This window comes from Neovison vison, chromosome 13, assembly GCF_020171115.1.
Source record: "Neovison vison isolate M4711 chromosome 13, ASM_NN_V1, whole genome shotgun sequence".
Classification (NCBI taxonomy): domain Eukaryota; kingdom Metazoa; phylum Chordata; class Mammalia; order Carnivora; family Mustelidae; genus Neogale; species Neogale vison.
This window is the reverse complement of record NC_058103.1, coordinates 132,115,337-132,138,302: the sequence shown is the minus strand read 5'-3', so window position 1 is coordinate 132,138,302 and position 22,966 is coordinate 132,115,337. Positions and strand designations below refer to the sequence as shown.

The 22,966-nt window shown below is 51.1% G+C and overlaps 1 protein-coding gene across 2 annotated transcripts in view; it reads right to left on the bottom strand.

The window, feature by feature from the left end:
* APBA2 (amyloid beta precursor protein binding family A member 2) overlaps positions 1–22,343 on the bottom strand; it is a 197,344-nt gene extending 175,001 nt beyond the window's left edge. For both annotated transcript variants that reach the window (XM_044231804.1, XM_044231806.1), the window contains exon 1: positions 22,237–22,343. The gene's annotated coding sequence lies outside the window, so the exon portion shown is untranslated. The remainder of the gene's footprint in view (positions 1–22,236) is intronic.
* Positions 22,344–22,966: the final 623 nt, after the last annotated feature.

Below are 22,966 nucleotides of genomic sequence, written 5' to 3'. Positions count from 1 at the left end.
GTTCAACCACCAGTCTAGGTGTTTCCTTTCCACTCTGGGATATGAAGGGATGGCTCTCACAGGTGATCAGGACACTGGGTCCAGGGCTCGGCTATCAGTGGGGCCATGCACTCAAAAAGCAAGGGGAGACACATAGGTGTACACAGGTTAGCACGCACACTCCACACTCTATTTCCTACACCTGTCCAACAAGGGGAGCTTGGAACAATGGCACCTCAGTAGAAACAAGCCCTCTCCACACTCCGACCTTGGTTTCTAATGGCATTCTCCCATAAAAGGAACTAACAAAAGGACCCAGGGACCCTTGGAGAAACTGCTGATTCTAGGGCTGGGACATGGAAAATGCAAGATGAGCTTGGAGACTCGTGTTGAGACAGGCCAGGAAGCACTCAAAATGAGAGGATGGGGACATGTCAGAGACAGGAGACAACCTGGAAAAGCCACCACTGGTCAAAGCTAGAATCATCCGCACAACAAAATAGTGTAGGACTATAATTTAAATACCCATGAGTCAATATTGATACAAAGAAATGTTTAAATAAATAAGTGGGGGAGAACAGAAAGTCTCCGACACAAAAATTCCAAATAATTTATGTAGACACTCTCCTGTCTGTAAGAGGGAACGTAACTCCCCACTCCCTAAATGTGGACTGTGCGTAGTGGCTTCCTTCCCAAGAGGATTCTGGAAAGGGGTCAGGATGACTTTATATCAGAGAAACTGAGAAACCACCACCTCAGCCTGGTGATCAAGGTCAACCAAGGTCAATGGTGATAAATCTTGTAGATAGATGCACCTCTGAGATGATTTGTTGAGAATGGCTCTCTTCCTTCCGAAAACCCGTAATGAAGTCTAACCATGAGGAAAACATCAGATAAGCCGAAATTGGGACATTCTACAGAGCACCAGACCTGCACTTCTCAAAACCATCCAAAATCTGCCATAGACTGGAGGAGGCTAAGATGTGGTCTCCTGCACAGGATCCTGGAATACAAAGAGGACATTGGGGGGATACCCAGGGGGCTCAGTCGGTTGAGCATCTGCCTTGGGCTCAGGTTCTGATCTCAGGGTCCTGGGATCGAGCCCCATGTCGGGCTCTCTGCTCAGCGGAGTGTCTGCATCTCCCTCTGCCCCTCCTGTCACTCCATCTCTCTCCCTCTTGCTCACTCTCCAAGTACATAAATTTAAAAATCTTAAAAAAAAAAAAAAAAAGGACACTAGGTAAAAACCAAGGAAATCAGAATAAAGTGTGAAATTCAGTTAGTAGTAATGGGCCAGTGTAGGTTCCCTAGTTGAGCCAAACGTATCACAATGATGCAAGATGTGAACAAGAAGGGAAACTGTGGGGCGCCCCACTGGCTCAGTGGATAGAGTATGCGACCCTTGACCTCAGGGTTGTGAGTTCAAGCCCCAGTTGGGCATGAAGCCTACTTAAAAGCAAACAAATAATTAAGTTTATAATAATTAGAAGAAGGGAAGTGGGGCAAAGGATACTTGGGTGCACTCTGGACTATTATGCAACTTTTCTACAAAATGAAAACAGTTCTAAAAGTCATAGTTTGTCAACAACAACAAAAAGCTGCAGGAGAGGCGGCTGCTGGGTCCCACACACACCCTTCCACAAGCCGTGCAAGCCCCGCCCCCATGACTTCTGCAGAAACTCAGGGGGCTTCTATTCCTGAAGCTGCCCCAGCTCTCTGACTGGCTGCCTCCACTGAACGTTTGTCTTCTGGAAGCTCTTCTCCTTGCAAGCATTCCTTTCTCTGTTCTCTGTGCCTGGTGCATGCACAGGCACACACACCGGCACACACCCACCAGGCCCATCCTGCTTTGCGGGCGTGGCAGCTCTGGGGATGGTTCCCGGACACGGCGGTCAGTACGCAGCCATGCAAAGGAGGGCAGCTTTACCGGCCTGCACGCCGCTCAGCCTACACTCCCTCTCTTCCCTTCTTCCTCTGTTCTCCTCACTTGAACAAGAAACCAAACTCGCAAGACAGACGAAAGCCAAATCCGTGCCATTTCGCAGGCAGACACTTTGGGCAACAGCGTTAAAAAGTGGACTTGCTGGCTACCGCCAGGTGACACATGCTCTCCGCAGCCTGGGACCTTATCCGCCCCTGCCCAGGCCAACCTCCTGCCCACCCCGCCACACCTCCCCCAGTATTTACTAAGCACCTGCTGCGTGCCTGCAACTGCACAACACAGAGGGGACTCGGGACCCTCCCGTAACTTGGGACATTTCCCTATCGTTCCACCCTCTGCTGGTTTGAAGTGAACATCCTCAAATGTGCCATGAGCCCCTCCAAGAACCAAAATCACAGGCTACAGCCTGTAGGCACCAGCACAGGACACGGGACAGAAATGAGAAAAGGGAAATGATTATTCACGCTCCCTGGGCACGGGCGTCGGCGGAAGCGGCTGCTGGTAAACTGATTCAAGTGGGGCTGCTGGCAGTTAGGAGCCTGGAAGGACAAAACCGGGAACCCCCTGCTCTCCGACAGACAGTTTCCTCTCCTCTGCCCAATGCTGAAGGTACATAGGGCAGGAAGAATGAACGTCACACCAAAACCCTTAGAAAAGAAAAGGGGGGAGGGCTTTTCTTCAATCTTAGGGTCCAAAAATGTGAGTGCTTTTTTCAAAACTACTCAGAATCCCCACGGGTCAAAGGGAACAGGGATCTCGGGGCGATGGGAGGAAAGAGAAGTAGCCAGCATGGCAAAGAAATGAGATGTACATACTGGACGAGTTCAAAAGACAGAAGGAGCACCAAACTCGGCACAAGGGCCAGCGCCCCCTCTTTCGAGTGGGATCCCCGAAAAAACTGATTCTGTGAGCCCTGGGCTCTCCTCTTCTGTACCAACTACTCCTTCACGGGCTGTTTTGAAAAATCAAATGAATCCACATATGCAAATGTCCCCTTTCGCAATGGTGCAAGGACCCAGATTTCCAAGCCCCTCTATGGAGAACGGGGCTCTCCAGCATCCCGGTTTGGTCACGCATCTCATCATGCTAATCATCCTTGAAATTTGCGCGTGAGCCCTGAAAAGCTACGATATTTATAAATAAGTTGCCTGAAAGCAAATCTGGAAACAAGCATCGAACGTTAATCAGCGTCGAACGTCTCCACTTCTAACATCAGCAATTTAGAGGAAAAACCCATAAACAGACTAGAGTATAATCCTAGTTACCGAATAATAAATCCATCATTAGCTCTGAGCAGTATTTACCACGGAGCTTTCTTAATCTCTGGAGGCACACGTTTGAGGCTCAAGCAGCTCTGGGTTTAAGGCTCATTCGATGATGACACGGGGCTGGGGGTCTGGTACCACGGCAGCCGTGCAGCCAAGCCTTTCCAAACTTGATGGCCAGGGCCCAGGCTACCAGGCCCCTCGCTCCGCAGCCACAGTCGTGGGGCAGGTCAGAAGAAACAAAGAAGCCTGCAGAGCCCAGGCTGAGGGCAGCCACCACACCCCCAAGGCTGAGAGGCAGCCCAAGAGACCCGGGGCTGGTGGCAGGCCAGGACAGGAGAGTGATGGCCACCTCCTGATAGCTCTGCCTCCGGAATAAGCAGAGAGAAGGCACTGCCCCCCTGAGAACCGAGAACAGCTCGGTCCTCCCTGCCTACCTGCACACACACCTGGCTGTGCCCACAAGGACGGACAGTCGCATACGGCTGGCATGCGGTCGATACATACACCTCAGATACCCAGAGGTAAGCCGAGCTCAGGTGCTAGCCTTGCTCATCATCCCCGAAGGGAGCTGCCTTTCTTTTCACCAGCTGTTTCCCACGAATGGCCCAGTGTGGGTCCTTCCAGAAAGAGCAGCAGGCAGAACATTCACCTCCCAAAAGGTACGAGCATTCCCAGGCAGGGCAAGGGAGCTCTGGTGCCCCAAATAGGCTCTGGTCACTTAAAAACAGCAGGACAAGGTCGTCAGGACTTCAGCAAAATGAGAGCCCACCACAGGGACAGGACTACTGGCCAACCTTGACGCCTCTTTAAAGGTCAGCCAGGGGTCTTTCTTAGTTTCTTGTGGCTGCTGTAAGGAAATATCGCAAATTTAGTGACTTAAAATGACACAAATCTGCGGTCTCACAAGGGTCTCACCAGGTGGAAGCCACAGGGAGACTCTGTTCCTTTGCCTTTTCCAACTTCTAGAAGGTGTCTGCACTCCTCGGCTTGTGGCCCCTTCTTCCATCTCCAAAGCCCGTCACTCCAATCTCTGTGACCACTGGCCCATCACCCCCTCACCTCTCCTCTGACTCTTCTAGCCTCTCGAACAAGGACCCCATGATAGCATCGGGCCTCCCTGGATAAGCCAGGATTCCTCCCGGTATCTATCCCATCTGTGAAGTCCCTTTTGCCATGTAAAGTGACAGATGGACAGGCGTTCAGGACTAGGGTGTAGATGTCTTTAAGGGACCAGGACACTCCCTTTCAACTGGAATCCTATTTGCAACAAAACCAAGATCGTCAGTGGCTTTACCTTTTTTTTTTTTTTTATTAAATTGATTTACTTATTTTCAGAAAAACAGTATTCATTATTTTTGCACCACACCCAGTGTTCCATGCAATCCGTGTCCTCTATAATACCCACCACCTGGTTCCCCCAACCTCCCACCTCCCCCGCCACTTCAAACCCCTCAGATTGTTTTTCAGAGTCCATAGTCTCTCATGGTTCACCTCCCCTTCCAATTTACCCAAATTCCCTTCTCCTCTCCATCTCCCCATGTCCTCCATGCTATTTGTTATGCTCCACAAATAAGTGAAACCATATGATAATTGACTCTCTCTGCTTGACTTATTTCACTCAGCATAATCTCTTCCAGTCCTGTCCATGTTGCTACAAAGTTTGGTATTCATCCTTTCTGATGGAGGCAAAATACTCCATAGTATTGGAGTATTGACCACATACTGGAGTATGGAGTATTGGAGTACATAGACCACATCTTCCTTATCCATTCGTCTGTTGAAGGGCATCTTGGTTCTTTCCATAGTTTGGCGACCGTGGCCATTGCTGCTATAAACATTGGGGTACAGATGGCCCTTCTTTTCACGACATCTATATCTCTGGGGTAAATACCCAGGAGTGCAATTGCAGGGTCATAGGGAAATTCTATTTTTAATTTCTTGAGGAATCTCTACACTGCTCTCCAAAAAATCAAAAGCTTCTGCACAACCAAGGAAACAGTCAAAAAAACAAAGAGGCAACCCACGGAATGGGAGAAGATATTTGCAAATGACAGTACAGACAAAAGGTTGATATCCAGGATCTATAATGAACTCCTCAAACTCAACACACACGAAACAGGCAAACATGTCAGTGGCTTTTCCTACACAAGCAAAGCTCATGAGGAGGAAAGCAGGCAGGCACCCTGTGAAGTGCGTCTTTCCATTTGCATCACAGTGATAAACTCATTATCTACCTGCTTCAACAAATCACACCAAGTGTGGCCCCCACAGCCCAACAGCCTTGTTAGGTGAAAACCTCTCCCACCTCCCTCAGGCCATAGGGCCAGAATCCTTCCCTTGATCACGGCTCTATTTAAGATGGTCTTTAAATAAAAGGCTGCCCTCTTGGGCACACTCTCTGCCTCCATCAATATTCTTGGGAAAGCAACACAACAAAAATCCCTGAGTCCAGATCATTACTTTATGATTTCTAGCCACTGGCGTCCATAAACACACACTGAAAACGTCCCTATCTCCCTTTATTCTGCAAGGTGAGATTTTCATAAAGTACCCCCAGATCTTCAAGGCTGGGAAGGCCTCCCAGGAAGGAGTAGACGCCGCATACGGAAGAGAAAGACCAGTGAGGAGGACATGCGGAGGCATCCCAGGCGGAAGGCACAGCTTCAGGGAGGGCCTGCGGGAAAATTCAAGGAGGACCAGAGAAAGCCTCCTGCTGGGGCTGAGGTCTAGATGGAGAAGGGTGGCAAGAGGTAGGGTGAGGAGGGGAGCCAGGCTCATGCACGCTGTTGACAAAGGGTTTGCCCTTAATCCTGAGGGCAACGGTCAGCTGAGGGCAGCGGTCAGCTACGCTTATTGAAAAGATTGCTTGGCTGCAGGGTGGAGAGCCGGTAGGAGGGGGAAGCATGGAAGGGTTAGGGTAGGAGGCTGGTCTGGACATCCTGGAGAAGCAGTGAAGATGGTGGGGAAGGGGAGCCCTAGCTGCAGACGGAGGGAGCAGAGGGGTACTCCCAGCTGCGTACCCTCAGGGGCCACCCCCGTACCTCCCCAGGCAGCCGTCTGAGGCCAGCTTAGTAGGGGGCTGTCTGGGATCCCTAAAGAGCCTACGGGTATTTGGTCTAGAATGGGAAGTGAGGGGAGTGGAGCTCAGGGCATCCCTAACCACGACAGTGGGGGTGAAGAAGGCACCCTGCAGAGAAGGAGCCCCCGGCTCAGACTCAGGTAAGCAGCAGCCTCACAGGAGTGCTGAGCGACAAGCTTACCTCTGCCCGATGGACACTCTAGGGGTGTTTGCAGCTCTGAGCTCTCACCTCCCGAGACGGCACTGAGAGCCCCGCGCTGAGCCTCTGTCTCCTCACCCATCAGACGAGACCACCTATGCCAAGAAGGTCTCCTTGTAAGCGTTTGCAAGACTAATGCTCTCTCGGAGTCTGAAGGGGCTGTGTACGAATGGGGGTGACACGGACAGCTGCTGCTCATCACGTAGTTTGTGCAGGCCCCCACCTGTCCAACCCCCCGAGGTCACTGGACCAGACCGCAGCGGGTAAGCTACAGAAGGCTCCGCCCCCACTCCCGCCACCGTGGCTCCAGGACCACCTCCACCTCAGAGCAGGAGGGGCTGCCAGGCGCGGAACATGACTCACAGAGACAGGAAACAGGCCTTCCGTGTAAGGTCCCGAGGGCTCACCTAACCGACCAGGCAGAAACCGGCAAGGCCTCAAACACGCCTGACGCCTTGCTTAGAGGACCCTCTCCTTCTGAGCTGAACTTTCCCCGGACTCAAGGGATTGCACAAGGGAAAGGGAAATCTAAAAAGTCTTGATTCCATATTAGCGCGGCTCTGTAATTTTGGGTGAGTCACAGCATTTACAAATTAGATGGTGGAACACATCGCAGAGATGCTCCGACAGAAGCCCCAGTTGGCACCGCGGTCGCCCACGGGCTGCCCCACGACGGCCGAGGGGGACCCGAGCCTGGCGTTCACCCTCTCTTCGCAGGGAAAGCCTCGTGGGAAGAGGGAGCGGCTGCACACGTGGACCTGTCCTTCTGGTCTGCACATCGGGTCTCTTCACCAGAAGATCATGCCGGTCTTGGGGGTGAGGTCACCTCTCAAGTCACTTACTAGAGGAGGAGCCACCCGCGTCCGGGGTCTGACCGGGGACAGGAGGAGGAGAGACAAAGACAGCGGGGAAACTCTGGACTGGCTCCAGGACCAGCCACCACCCCAGGAAATACCAGTTTATTCATGCTCCTCCCATGAATCTGCATAAGGATGGCCAAAAGGCTTTACAACCAAGGCATCTGAGGAACGATTCCTGAGCCCCCCGGGGTGCCAGCTGGCCAGGCCCCACTCCGGAACTGCCTTCACTGCAGCACTGTGCAATCAGGCATCCTCCCTGTCCCAGGTCCACGTCCATTCTACAGATGAAGAAACTGAGGCACAGCATAGACATGTAACTTGCCCTGGTAGGGGGATACCGCCGATAGGGGGCACACTATTAAGATCTGAACCCTGACCATGTGGCTCCAGAGCCCTGCTCCTAACCACTGCACCACACTGCCTCCCACAAGAAGACAAAGCAAACTGCGAAGCAAAATGGCTATCCGTCAAAATCTGCAGCATTTCAGGGACTGGCTCCGTAACCTTGAGATGCCATAGCAGTGTCTGCACAGGCAACCCCTTCTCCTCTGACAGGCTGAGCACAGTGAGGCCACTCATGCAGACCCTGCCCCGGGAGGCACAGGACTCCCACAGCAGCACTGTCCATGCAAAGCGAATCCAGGTAGTTCTGCCCTCCTTGGACGGACGCCTGGAAGCTTCCACCCACCTCTCTTTCTTGTCTGATGGCTCCCCATGCCCACCCAGGCTCCCAAGGCACTTCCCCAATAAAATCCACACATATTTAATCCTGCCTTGGCATCCAGCTCTCAGAGGACACCTAACAAGCTCCTTACAAGAAAAACAACAGAATAAAAATCACAGAAAACAACAGTAACATCCAACACCTTTAATAAAGCACAGAACCAAAGACAAGAAATACAGGTTTGGGTAAGTTCCCAATAAAAGATCCGAGATGGAAAGTACGAGAAATGACAGCAGTCAGCTGTGTGTGCTGTAGGAAGGGGCAAAAGCGATTCAGTGACGGGATATTTCTCACTGCCAGGAAGAAGCTGGGTTGGAGAGTGAGACCCCCTGACTCCGACCTCTGGGCCCTGCCCTCCCAGAGCAGCCACCCTCCATCTGACCCTGCCAGCTGTGACCATGGCCACACTCCGAACACATTCAGCGATGCGTGAATTCAGCCAGGGCAAAATCGCCAGGAGGGGTTGCTCTCCCAGGGAGAAAAGCTCCTAACGTGACCACACATCCTTGGACATCCCCAAGCCCACAGGGATGGGGAAAGAGACAGGAAGTGCCCTGTGTCCCAGGCCACCCCCAGAGCCCCTTGCTGTGGCAATGCCTCTGCTGCCCCTGCTGGCAGGACACTGTCCCCCCAGGACAAGGCAGGCCTGGGTCTTATACAGGATCTTCCTGGCTCTGCCTGTGGAGGTAGAGCCAGGAAGATCTAAACAGTGCTGTGCTGTTTGTCAACTGCTTTCTCTCCCTGCATAAGCAGATTTCCACTGTGCTCATCTCACAGATTGGAAGGAGGGGACACTGAGGCTCAAAGAGGCACAGGGTTCCCAGGGGGCACACAGTCACCAAAAAGATGAGTCAAGCCCCATCTCTGCTTCTGGCCCCAGCGTTCCCTCTCTGCTCTCTCAGAGCCCCTGTCTCCCCGCACATCTGTTCTCACCCACCTTCAGCAGATCTCCCAACTTGCACCCTGTCCAGGATCCTCTGCTTCCCTTTCACTTTCTTTAGGGTCTAACTGTCCATTCCTGGATGGCACGGCCCAGTTAGAGAGCCCAGGGGCCCCACCCAGGGGCCATTTCCAGCCCACTGTCTGAGCCCCCTCTGTCCTCTGTGGGAGATCTGATCCATGGAGAGGAACACAGAGAAACCAGGCACCCAGCCAGGGCCTAATGCATGGGCGTCATGATCTCTCCACTAGAGCTGTCGATGACTCCCGGGGAATAAGCTGGCCTCCTGCACGGAGCTGGCCACTCACCCTGTCCACACACGCTCCGCAAGGATGCTTTCCTGCCTACGGGGTTATGTCCTGGGGTGGGCAGGGAGCCCACAAGTCCCAGTACAGCTGGTTTGCAAGGTCACACGGCAGCAAGCAGGAGACCATGAGCCCTACAGCTTCTACTCAAAACCTCCTCCTCGAAAAATAAAATGTAGACGAGGCCTGGCAGAAAGAGAGGCAGAGAGCAAAGCTGGAAGAGCAAATGCAAAATGATCAAACGTCGCACACCCCGGGAGGCTCCCCACTCCTCCGACAGACCCACCCCTGCAGCTACTGGAGACGCCAGGATCCCTGCAAAACCAAATTCTGTATCTATTTTCAACCAGATTGAAACACATCTCCTGAGGAAGAAATTTCTGGTAGGCCACAAACCTTCATTCCTCTACAAGGAATCAAATCAGCAGGCAATAAGACAAAATCAGGACGTCAGAAACTCCTCGGAACGCACACTCTCTGTTTCACATTCAGGCTCGGGAACAGCAGTTCGGCCGAGTCCTGTGTCCGGTTAACGGAGACGGCCTCTGCGGCAATGACGAATGGCGAACAAACCATGTGAACCAACACAGCCTAACATTAAGCAAAACAGAAATGAACAAGCCTCTTCTCTTGGATAAGTCGGGGTCCCTCACCAGGGACAAGCGCGCTCGATGAGACCGTCTGAGTCTTGCTGTGTGGGCTGCCCCTCGGGCAGACTTTACATCTCTCCTGAGCCAGACAGACTTCAGAGGCTAAGGAGAAGGCCCCGTCGACTCTGGTCCTCCAGCCAGCACTCCACCCGACTGTGATCTGCACAGCAACCTTGAACGTCGGCCCCCACTGTCCACTGCCCAAACTGCTGACCCCTCTGGCTCTAACCCCCGGACGACCTCTGCCTGTGCCCAGAGGTGCTGACGCTCTGGCCCTCAGCTCTGCGGGCCCTAGAATCCCCCAGCAGTGATTTAAAAGCCACTTACTCGGACCCTACGCTGCAGGTTCTAACGCCCCATTCCCACCCTGACTGCGCATTACTGAAGGAACGGGCAGAGCTGTACACCCTCCTCATGCTGCAGCAGGCAGGTGAAGGAAGGCAGGGCTCAGAGGCCAGCAGGGCCATGAGACAACGGGAGGGGATCCTGAGGGTTCACGCCACTGTGCAGGGCTCTCGCTCTGTTTTAAGGAGACCTGTGATTTAGGGAATTATCCACCAAATAAAAATTCAAAGAAAAATGGTATAGGGGAACTATCTACCCCACTTCTAGTTCAGTCTCTGGGGGGCACATGGAAAATCCCTGCTTTTGTCTTTTCTAAGAACAACAATGGCTCTATCAAGTGTACCAGGACCCGTGTGGGGCGCAGCGCACGGCTGTCCGTTCCGTGCTCACCGTGCCCCAGGAGGACCAAAGTCCTGCCCTCACCTTATGAACACACAGCTGAGGCAAGCTGTACAGACGGAATTCTGCCCAGATTTTCAGCTCCCATCCCATTCAGAAGCCTGCCTCCCCTGCCACCTGCAGAACCCAACTGCAGCAGCAGCTGGGCAGCAGGGCAGGCCAAAGTTCAGCCCACAAGGCCCACGATTCCTCTCTGACATATTCATCTCTGGCCACCAGTGCCTAGCACCTGGTGGACACCAGCTAGCACTTGAGAAAGAGGAGCCAGAGAAAGGCAAGGCAGAGAGAAGGCAAGCGAACAGACTGTCTGGCTTTGGAGCAGAACAATGCCATAGGGCAGAGGCTTCTGGAAGGGGCTGGGACTGGGGGAACAGCCTCCCCAGCAACCACCCCCACTCTCTTCTTTGGCAACAAAACTTGGATTTTAAGCAGAACTGCATAGTCTTCCATTTAGCTAGTTGGGGCCATGTTAACTAGTGACTGGCCAGAAAGATAAAGAAATGCAACAGGGACTCCTAGGAAAGATCCTTAAAAGGCAGTTTACTCAGCTTGGAAGGGGCCCCTTCTGCCAACCTTTCTCCTTCTGCTGCTTGGAAGGAGCTCCTGCAACCATCTTGGACCATGAGATGCTTTGCAGCGAAATCCATGTGTGAAGACAGTAGAGCAAAAAGACATAAAAGTCCATCAAGTAGTTCCCATGAAGCTACACACCTATGGGCTTCTTTTAAGTGAGAGAAACATTAACTTCTTTCTTGTTGAAGATACTGTTACGTTGCCTTTTCAGTTTTATGCAGCCAAACTTAGTCCTAACCAACGTTACAGGATAAAGCTACTCTTTCACAGGGTAGGTCTGGCAGGTCAGTGCACTTTGCTTAAACATGGTTTTTCCTTTTTCTGGCCTCACTCTCTGACAGTAAAGCTCGGAGCCGACAGCCCTGAGCGGCCAGGCCACCAGGTGTAGCATCGGTAGTCCCTCTAGAACTACGAACATCTATGGCAATGGAGATGGCTCTGAGGATAAAGCACTGAGGTGGACAAGTGACCACCAGCAGCCCCAGCAATAAAGAAGCCACAGCCAAGGCAGAGCCTTCACAGGTGCCTGAGAAACCACACCCACCTGGGCCCTGGGGACTTCATAGGTCACAGTCAGCCTTCACTCTGCCTCGGAGGACGATGACTTTTTTTCCCTCTTTGTTATCTCGCAAAGACTAGCATTTAGCTGTCAGCCCTCCTGAATAAGGTCTACACAGCAGGCAGACCCGTTTTGCCCAATCAGAGCCAATTACGGACCCCTGTCCCCCACTGTGGAAAGGTGTACACAGCTCCTAGAGGCAACTGCCGCCACCACATCTACTCCCACATTCAGATCACAAAAGGCAAGCGTGGTCTGGTCTCCACCCCCTCCCCCACAATGGCCCCACTGCCCTGGGACACCATCCGAGCTCCTTAACTGTTTCCAAGGCTGCAGGGGTCTGGCCAGCTGCCTGTTCCCTTCTCCTCTGCCTCAGTCTCTTCGATCCAGAACTGTCTTCCCTCCATTTTATGGACCAGCCATCAACAGCTGTGCACTCCCTTGTCTTGTCCCAACACATGGGCAGCTTTCTCTGTCTGGGAGCCACCCCATCTCTCCTTCTCCTGGACCCATCTTCTCCTATCAGCCTCAGAGAATCATCACATCTTCCTGGAAACTTCCCCAGTGCCCTTTGCTCCAGCCTACCATGGGCCACCCCTCCTTGGGCTCCAGCATCATATCCCAGACTGTGGGCTCCTTGAGGGCCAGAGCTGTGTCTGTTCCTACTCCCCGTTCCACACAGAGCCGAACTGGCCCATGCACAGGGGAGAGGATGCCCTGGAGGTCACAGCCGGCTGCAGGGGCTGACCACACAGCCCGTCAGACCCCACCGATGGCCGTGACTTCAAACCAGTAAGCTGCAGGCTCGCCGACGTGGCTTCCAACAGTAAGATCCTAACAGCTGAAGTTGGGTTCAGGGCTGGTACTCACTTTAGCGACTGTTAATCCTTCTCTTTCAGGAGGCAGAACCATCGTGGGAAGGGCCTTCATTTTCATTCCCTTTGCAGGCTGGGAGAGACCCGGCTTTCATCCGCCCAGTACTGAAATTGGGAGCCTGGCCACTGAGGCTGTGGTCCCTTCTGCCGGCAAGCCGGGACAAACCCCCAATTCAGAGGGCCCTCCATCTCTGCCACCAGAAAGCCCGCCATCCTGCCAAAGGGGCCTGTGAGAAGCTGAGGCATTTCATTTTCTGCCCTGAGGGATAACAAGCCTGTGGGGAAACTCCAGCGCCCCTTTGTGGTCCCAGTGGCAGGTCAGGTGCCAAGGACACACCCCAGCCCTGAAGACCCCCAGCTGGGCATGTGGGCGCGTTTTCTACGTGACTGCGCCATCCCCCCACCAGTCTCCCCTCACGGGCCTGCGCTCCTCTGTGGAAGGGACTTCCTGCTCTCACAACTGCCAGAGGCAAGGAGGAGGGTCTCCCCACACCCTTCCCTGCAGGAAGTATAGCCTCCGGCCCCTCCCCCGTTGGTCCCTGCCCATCCCCATGGCCTTTGGCAAGGCTCATGAGATGCCACACACTATGGTCCAGCCCAGCCTGGCCTGGGGCCCAGAAGCTCCTGAGGAGCCACAGAAACCCGTCCAGTTGATGCTTATGGGATCTTGGGGGATATAGTTCCTTCCTGTGTGGAGTAAATCCTGTGCCAGGAAGGGCCACGAACCAGCATTTGTCACTGTCACCGGGAGTAAAGCCCAGAGGTCTCATAGCAGAGGCCTCCAGGGGCACAGAGACACTGGCAGGGCCCAGTTTCCTACCTGGAAAGCGTGCCCCTGCCCAGCTGCTCTGTAGGATGGCACAGAGTGAAGGGGGCCTTCAGGGACCGCCCCAGGACTGACACCTGAAAGTCAACAAGGACAAAGGGGAGGCCCCCAGGGACACTCCCCCTAGGTCGGCAAGCCCCAGAGCTCACCCTCGTGACTGCTCCATGGCCAGCCAGCACCCACATCCTGTGCAGGAGCAGAGGAGACCCTCGGAGCTCCTCCAGGACGTCCTCTGGGGAGGGCTGTCCTCAGATTTTCAACCCCTCTACCATGGGTCAGCAACTCCCCATGCATGTGACTCCTGGGCACAGGAGCCAGCAACCCTGCACTGTGCAGACCCACCACCAAGCTCACCAGGGGGCTTCAACAGAAGGTCCTGGTGAACCTGAAGCCCCCCTCTGCCAGCACCACCTCTGAAGCCTGGCCTTGCATAGCCCCCTCAGGGTTTTAAGCATCTGCCCCATATCTTTTACCCTTCCTGCTCTCCCCACCTTGGTTGCTCCCCTTCCTTCCCCCAGATGCCTCCCAGAAGCAGAGACACTGACCCTACAGCCTTTGCTTTGTGGAATCTGATAGCACTGAACTGGAGGAGGAGGGCTGGATTTGGTTGATGCTGTGTCTGACGAGGCTTCACCCACAGCCTTGTCCAGAGGCAGACCGAGGACTCGGGGAGGGGGTCACCTCTTCCCCTGCTGCGGAAGCTGTCCTGGGCACCCTCTCTGTCAGGGCTGAGGCTCACCCACCGGGACCTCTCTTTCCTCGAACATCTGTGCATTTTAATATAACTTCCCAAAATATTACTCTGCAATTATTTCCAGAGACTTAAATGGGATCCCCAAATACATACAATTAAGACTAAAATTGTAATTTTAAATTAACTGCTATTTGAATAAACATAAAGCTTTCCCATCTCCAAGCCAAATGCAGACAACAACATCACAATTAACCCTCAGACGCCACCCAACTCCTGGAAACAGCCCCTCTGGAACCCTCATAGAGTCAAGCCGCTCCTGAAAACAGGTGGAGCCCCCTCCACAAACTCTAGAAATAGTCCTTCTTTCAGCTTTGCAAAATCAGAGTGTTTCTCCAGCCACCTATTAAAGGAGCAGCAGTGCCCTGCTCACAGTGTGGCAATGGCTTGAACCTAAGGCTGCAGCACCAGGTCTCGGTGGGCAGGGGACAAGGGCACAAGACCATTCCTCGTCTATCCTGCTTTATTGAGTGGAGGCAAGAGATGCCCTCTGACTCACGGTGCCCTTTAACTCTCTGTCCTCACCATAACCTCCTATTTGCAGCCCCCGCAAAAGTCCAGGAGTTCCAGATGACAGACTTGGGGCTCTCTGTCCTGGGAAGTCACCAGCTGTGGGAGCACCGGCAGAGGTGACAAGCATGGCCACAACCACCATTGACAGATGCCCCCTGACCACATCCCCCAGCCAGTTTTCCCAGTGCTCTGGCCCACAGGAGGGTGGCGGCGGAGAGCTTTTATTGGAGGGCTTCGTATCGTCAAGAGGGGCAGGGGGCTCTGTTTACCTCTGGAGCAGGGCTTCTAGACCCTCGGAAGGACTTCTCTGTGTCCCCTGCATCTAGGGGACTGGCATATAAGTCTTATGAAAATCCACAGGCAGGAAGCCATGGCCAGAGTTGTCCCCACCAAGAAAGGAAGAGAAGCTGCTTCGGGAAGAGCAGCCAGCTGCCCGTGGGTGTGGGGCACGGCCAGCCCAGGGCACTGCCCAAGGAGCCAGGGGTAGTGAGGGATGGGGACACAAATGCCAGGAGCAGGTGGAGCAGTCCCCGGCACCAGCCCAACAAGGCTTCGTAGGCATGAGTTATGAGTTCCCAGCAGCAGCATCTCGGGGAAGCCACACAAGTGGCCCTCAAGAGGACAGCTCAGAGTTCAACATCTACTGGGCCCCAAGCATGCCCAACAGCCTCTCTTAGGTCAGACTGCCCAGATACTGCACCTTTCGGGGCCCAACCCTGGCTAACAGGGACAGAGCAAGAGAAGAGAGCAGAGCGCGCGCGCACACACACACACACACACACACACACACACACACACACACATATACACACACGGCCCTCCTTCCACTGCCGGCTTCCGAGACAGGTCAGGCTGCTGCAGGCACGTGGATGAAACTCCAGAGATTCTACAATTCCTCATTTGATGACTGAAATGAGATTCTAGGGCTGAAAGTGACCAGAGGAACATTTTATTGCCCTAGAACAACAGAAAGCTCTAGGACTTCCCTGCATGTTCAGTGGGGCGGGTTCGGAGAGACAGTGGGGTAAATATAAAGCAACGTCTCATTCATTTCTTACCCAATGCACGCAATTCAACATAGTGGGCGTAGTGGCATCAGGCTCTGATGTCCCAGGCGGACACCAGCATTATCACACATTGGGTAGGAGACCTGAACATACCCTTCCCCAATGAAATTCCCCCGATGTCCTCTACTGGAAAACTCCACATGGGCGGGACATATCCGTACTTTGGAAGGGTTTGGTTCAAACCCCATGGAGAACCACTGAAAATGTTGCCCCTGTCCGTCTGTGGGGCAGGACGCCCACATCTAACACGGGCACAGACGTGGCCCACTCAGTGCCACAGCGTGGCGGTTGGCCCTACCGGCTCAGCACTGGCCTGGGTCAACCTCACAAGTGTAGCCTTCTTCTGGAAACATCCCCAACAGCAGCACAGGCCACCGTGTATCACTGCCAGTCATTTCCACCCTGTATCCCAGGGCACGGAGGCCCCAGAGAGGTGGAAGGACCTGGCCTCTGGGCCTCTGCATTGTGTAAAAAGAAAACCGCAGGCCCAAAATGGCATCACTTAGGCCAAGTCACCAAAGAGGGGTTTAATATCTAACCTAATGGAAGTTTTCACCTCCTGCAAGAATGGGAGTCTTACCCGGTCTGTGAGGAATGTTCTTTTTTTTTTTTTTTTTTTTTTTTGTTTAGTTTTATTTATTTATTTGTCAGAGAGAGAGAGAGAGAGAGATAGAGAGTGAGAGCGTGTGCACACGCACAAGCAGGGAGAGAGGCAGACAGAAGGAGAAGCAGACTCCCCGCCAAGCAACGAGCCCGATATAGGACTCAATCCCAGGACCCTGGGATCATGACCTGAGCAGAAGGCAGCTGCTTAATGAATGAGCCACCCAGGCATCTCCGTGAAGGATGTTCTGACTGGCATCTGTGAAGTCATCTGTCACAGGGTCCTCTCCACCCCCAGAGGAAGTAAGATCACCTGCATGATAAGACTCCCTACTCTTCCCCTTAGGGGAAGGTCACAGGCCAGAGAAAATCCCTTCTCTCCTTGCCCCACCCTCCTTCCTACAAAAACCCTGAATTTTGTACAGCTCCTCAGCTCCCCTCTCCTTGCTCGACTGCACGCATGCTGCCCAATTCAAGAATCATTTCACGAAGACAGTCAGATTGTTCTAACGCCCTCCGCTGGAATCTTGTTCTTGACAGCACCAACTTGGTTACATCCGCCTTTCTCCTAACTTCCTTTTATCCAGACATCAGTGGCCGATACTGCCCTTTCTGTCAATTAACTTTACTGCAAATGTCTTAACAGGGAGCAGGAGCAACCTTATCTGGAGTGAGTGAGAGGCGGGGCCACACTGGCGCACTACAAGAGCCTGGTCTTTGGAATCCCTATTCTCCCCCTTCCCCGACGGAATCAGGAAAACAATGTTTCTTACAGTCGGCATGAAGAGCAGAACAATGGCGATGGTTTAAAAATTGGTTCATGAGAACCGATGCTGGTGGCCAGATCGTCCGCAAGATGCGGAGCACGGGGGCAATTCTGCCCACAATGGCAATCCCAAAAACAAAGTACTGGGAATGTAGGGGGAGAAGGGTGAGGTGCGAGATTCACCCACACCAAGAAGGCAAAACAGCTGGCCATTTAGGAGTGACGGGAGAAAAGCCACCTGCTTCTGTGCTGCCTGGCTGCCCAGGGAGCCTGGCTCCCGGCGCCACCATGAGAGCTCTTGGAAAGAGCCACTGTTCTAGGTTTGGGGATGAGAGGGAACAGACTGACGAAGTTCTGATCTTCCAGGTTTTATGTTCTCATGAAGAAGACAGGGAAAAAAATGAGTGAACTATCAAATAAAGTATGTAATCCCAGGTGGTGACAAGAGTCATGAGGAAAACGGAAGCTGGGGAAGGGCTGGGTTTCAGCTCCCATTTGTAAAGAGCTTAGAAGTGGTCACTGCATCTTTACAATAAGAAAGAGCTGGACAAACTGAACACCAAGGACTTTTCTTGGACCCCTCAGTGAACAGAGCTTGCAGCCTGCCCCCTGAAATCTGAAGGACCAAGAAACATCTCTTGGCTCTGGCAGAGGGAGGAGGAAGTAACCACGATGAAATACACCCAGAATGTTCTCCATGACAAAGGTCTGCTGTCCAGGGGGATAGACTCAGCCAGAACCTTGTGTCAGAGCCACTGTGGGAAGATGGTCCGCTCACGGCAGTCCCCTGACCTCCCTGTCTCACCTGAGGGGGCTGGAAGAGCAAAGTAAGAAGAAACTCCCAGACCTGAAGCCACACAGGCCCACCTAAAGATGGAGAGTTTATCCTGGGACTCCAGAGTGCTTCCCCTGCCCCACACCTCTCCACCACGACACAAGACTTCAGTAGGACACCAGAGGGTGATGGCTCAAATTGCTGAGGAGTCCCTGCCCAGCAGGGCCAAGGGAAGGCCAAAGTCAAGGGGGAGGAGACAAAACCAAGGAGGATTCTGATGCCTCCAGCACCTACAGTTGCAGGAGACCTGACACCCCAACCCCTAATGAGATTCACATAACCATCACATGAAAGGCTTATGACCTCAGTTCATGTTTTCCAACAGAAAATGCCTGGCTTTCAACAAATTATAATGCATGATGAAAACCAAATCGATCAATCAATAAATATGAATATAAATATAACTAGATCTATCTTTTCAATCCCACATTTAAAACCAATAACGTAAGCCTTATGACCAAATTCAGATATGACGTAGATTTTGAAATTATCACACTGGGAAAGTAAAATAACTATGATTAATATGTTAAGGCTTCCAGTGGGAAAGACAGACAACAGGGAAGAACAGACTGGTAATGTAAACAGAAGGATGGAAAGTCTAAGAATCAAAAAGAGATGCTAGATTTTATTTATTTATTTGAGAAGAGGAGAGAGAGAAAGAAAGAGGAGAGGGAGAATCTTAAGCAGGCTCCATGCCCAGTGCAAAGCCCACTGCGGGGCTTGATCTCACGACCCTGAAATCATGACCTGAGCTAAAATCAAGAGCCAGACACTTAACTGATGGAACCACCCAAGCACCCAGATGCTAGGAAAAAAAAAAAAAATTTTTTTTTTTTTTAAATGAACCTGTAGAAGCATGCAGGTGGCTCTGTCAGTTGAGCATCTGACTCTTGGTTTTAGCTCAGGTCATGATCTCAGATTCCTGAGATGGAGCCTTGCATCAGGCTACATGCGCCACTGGGAGTCTACTTAGCTGTCTCCCTCTGCTCCTCCCCTTGTTTTCTCTGGAATAAATAAACTTTTAAAGGGGGGGGCGCCTGGATGGCTCAGTGGGTTAAAGCCTCTGCCTTCAGCTCGGGGTCCTGAGATCGAGCCCCGTATTGGGCTCTCTGCTCAGCAGGGAGCCTGCTTCCCTTCCTCTCTCTCTGCCTGCTGCTCTGCCTACTTGTGATCTCTGTCTGTCAAATAAATAAATAAAATCTTTAAGAAAAAAAAAAAGAAAAGAACCTGTAACAGAAATGAAGAATGCCCTTGAAAATAAAGAATACTCATCAGTAGATTCAAGATGGCTGAGGAAGAAATCAGTGAGCTTGAAGATAGATCATTAGAAACTTTCCCAAATGAAGTGCATAGAGAAAAAAGGAACGGGGGTTAGGAGTAGCATCCAAAAGCTGTGGGACAATATCAAGAGATATAACATATGTGTACTTAGAATATCAAGAGGAGTCAAAAGAAATAATGGAGAAGGAAAAAATTTGCAAAATATTTTTTCAAAGGGGCACCTGGGTGGCTCAGTGGGTTAAAGCCTCTGCCTTCAGCTCAGGTCATGATCCCAGGTCCTGGGATCCTGCCCCACATCAGGCTCTCTGCAGCAGGGAGCCTGCATCCCACTCCCTCTCTCTCTGCCTGCCTCTCTGCAGGCAGATCTCTGTCTGTGATCTCTGTCTGTTAAATAAATACATAAAATCTTTTTTAAAAAAATAAAATAAATAGAAATTATACAAACAATTTCCTTAGACTAGAATGGAATTAAAAATCAACAGGAGGATAGACAAAATCCCCAAATAACCCAAAAATCTAGCAACACAATTCTAAATAACACATGGGTCAATGAGGAAGTATCAATAAATTTTTAGAATTTTTTTGTACTAAATGAAAATAGGATTGGTCAAAATTTGTAGAATGTAGCAAAAGTGGTGTTTAGAGAAAAAAATGTATCACATTAAATGTATCTGTTAGAAAAGAAGATCTAAATTCAGTAACCTAATCTTCTACCTTAGGCAACAAGATGAAGAACAAGTGTAAGCCTAAATTAAGCACAAGAAATACAGCAAAAGAGCATAAATCAATGAAACTGAAAATAGAAGGATGATAGGAAAAAAAAAATCAACACACCAAAATTCTGGGGGGTTCTGACCAAGCTGAACAAGAAAAAGGAGAGAAGACACAAATTACTCATATGGGAAATGAAAGAAATACTGATCCCATGGACATTAAAGGGATAATGAAAGAATACAACAAAGAACTCTATGCCTCCAAATTTGATAATTTAGATAAAATGTGCCAATTTCTTAAAAGATATAAACTACCAAATTCAAACAAGGAGAAAGGCAAAGTGGAACAATTATTTGTATTAAAGAAATTAAATCAATAATTAAGAACCTTCTCTAGGGGCGCCTGGGTGGCTCAGTGGTTAAAGCCTCTGCCTTCGGCTCAAGTCATGATCCCAGGGGCCTGGGATCAAGCCCGACATTGGACTCTCTGCTCGGCAGGGAGCCTGCTTCCCCCTCTCTCTCTCTGCCTGCCTCTCTGCCTACTTGTGATCTCTGTCTGTCAAATAAATAAATAAAATCTTTAAAAAAAAAAATCACTGGGCCCAGATGACTTCTGTCATGAGGTCTATCAAATATTTAAGGAAGGTAGGATATCAATTTTCTATAATCTACTTCAGAAATTAGAAAAGGAAGGGATGGGGCATCTGGGTAGCTCAACCGGTTAAGTGTCCAGCTCTTTGTGTTGGCTCAGGTCATGATCTCAGGGCTGTAAGATCAAGCCCCATGTCAGGCTCTTTATTCTGTGAGGAGTCGTCTGCCTAAGATTCTCTCCCTGTGCCCCGCTCTCTACCTTGCATGCACACATGGGAACTCATTGGCTCTCTCTCTCTCTCTTAAAAAAAAAAAGAAAAGAAAGGAATACTTCCTGAATTATGAAGCCAGTATGACCCTAACATCAAAACCAGATAATTACAAGAAAACTACGGACCAGTATCTCTCATGAACACCCTTAAAAATCCTCACCAAAATATTAGCAAATAGGATCCAACAATGTATGCAAAGAATTATACACCACGACCAAGTGACATGTCTTCCCGGAATGCAATGTTGGTTCAACATGAGAAAAGCAATTAATGTAACACAGACTAAAGAAGAAAAAAATACACGATTGTATTAATTGATGCAAAAAAAAAAGTATCTGACAAAAATCCAACACCAATTCTCGATTTAAAAAGAAAACATTCACCACATTAGTGATAGAGACGATCCTTAGCTTGACAAAGGGAAATAAAGTCAAAACCACAGTAATGTACCACTTCACACCCATATGGTTGGCCATAACTTAAAAACAAACAAACAAACAAACAAATGTTGGTAAGGATGAGGAAAACCGGAACCCTCAAATACTGCTGGTGAGAATGTAAAATAAGACAGTAGTTGTGGAAAACAGTTTGGTTTTCAAAATTACAACATGATCTAGCAATTCCAGTCCTAGGTTTATACACAAAAGAACTGGAAACACATATTCAAACATCCTGGGACCCTGATGGCCGCACTGCAGGGAGAGCCACTCCTCTATGACAGGAATGGGGCTGCCTCAGAGGCAACACAGTACCCCCCAGAACACCAGGGCAGCAGAAAGGGACCTGGCAGGTCTGACAGGGGAGATAGACAGGGTCATAGGAAATACAGCCTACTGTATTTCTAAGCATGTCCTGCACGCCTTCCCATCTTTCTCCACAAAATGAAGGTAAACGTATGGGGTGCCTGAGTGGCTCTGTTGGTTAAGCATCTGCCTTCGGCTCAGGTCATGGTCGCGGGATCCTGGGATCCAGCCCCGTGTTGGGCTCCCTGTTCAGCGGGGAGCTTGCTTCTCCTCTGCCTCTGCCTGCCGCTCCCCCTGCTTGTGCTCTCTCTTGCATGCTCTCTCTCTCAAATAAACAAACAAAACCTTTAAAAATGTTTTTTTTTTTTTTGATGAAGGTAAACTTGAAAAAAAAAAAAAAGGAAAACAATGAAAAATGTTCGTGTTACCACACTTAAGGTTTCATTAGGCAGAGGTGGGGGCAACAAGGCACATCGCTGTTTTCCCAGCTCCCATTCAGCACATGAGCCGAGGTGTCTATGCCAACAGCTCCCAGGGGTGGGGGCAGCACAGCAGTGACAACCACAAGTCCTACTCACTCAGAGTCGCCAGGCCCCAGAGGACGCTCAGCCATCCGCAGGACGGTCCTGGCCTCAGAGGCTGGCGTGCCCACCCGGGATTCAGCAAAGCTTCAAGCTTCCGGAGACTGGAACGAAAGAGAGCACAAACCGGACATCAGTGGGCTGCGGGCAGGCTGCTCATCGATGAACACACGGGCGTTCTAGCTGAGCGACGGGCCACACGTTAAAAGGAGAGGCTAACCGCACCCTGCATCGAAGCGTTAAAAGCAGCTCAGATGGAGAGGATGTGGAGAAAGGGGAACCCTCTTACACTGTTGGTGGGAATGCAAGTTGGTGCAGCCACTTTGGAAAACAGTGTGGAGATTCCTCAAGAAATTAAAAATAGAACTTCCCTACGACCCTGCAATTGCGCTACTGGGTATTTACCCCAAAGACACAGATGTCGTGAAAAGAAGGGCCATCTGTACCCCAATGTTTATAGCAGCAATGGCCACGGTCGCCAAACTATGGAGAGAACCAAGATGCCCTTCAACGGATGAATGGATAAGGAAGATGTGGTCCATATACACCATGGAGTATTATGCCTCCATCAGAAAGGATGAATACCCAACTTTTGTAGCAACATGGACGGGACTGGAAGAGATTATGCTAAGTGAAATAAGTCAAGCAGAGAGAGTCAATTATCATATGGTTTCACTTACTTGTGGAGCATAAGGAATAACACGGAGGACATGGGGAGAAGGAAAGG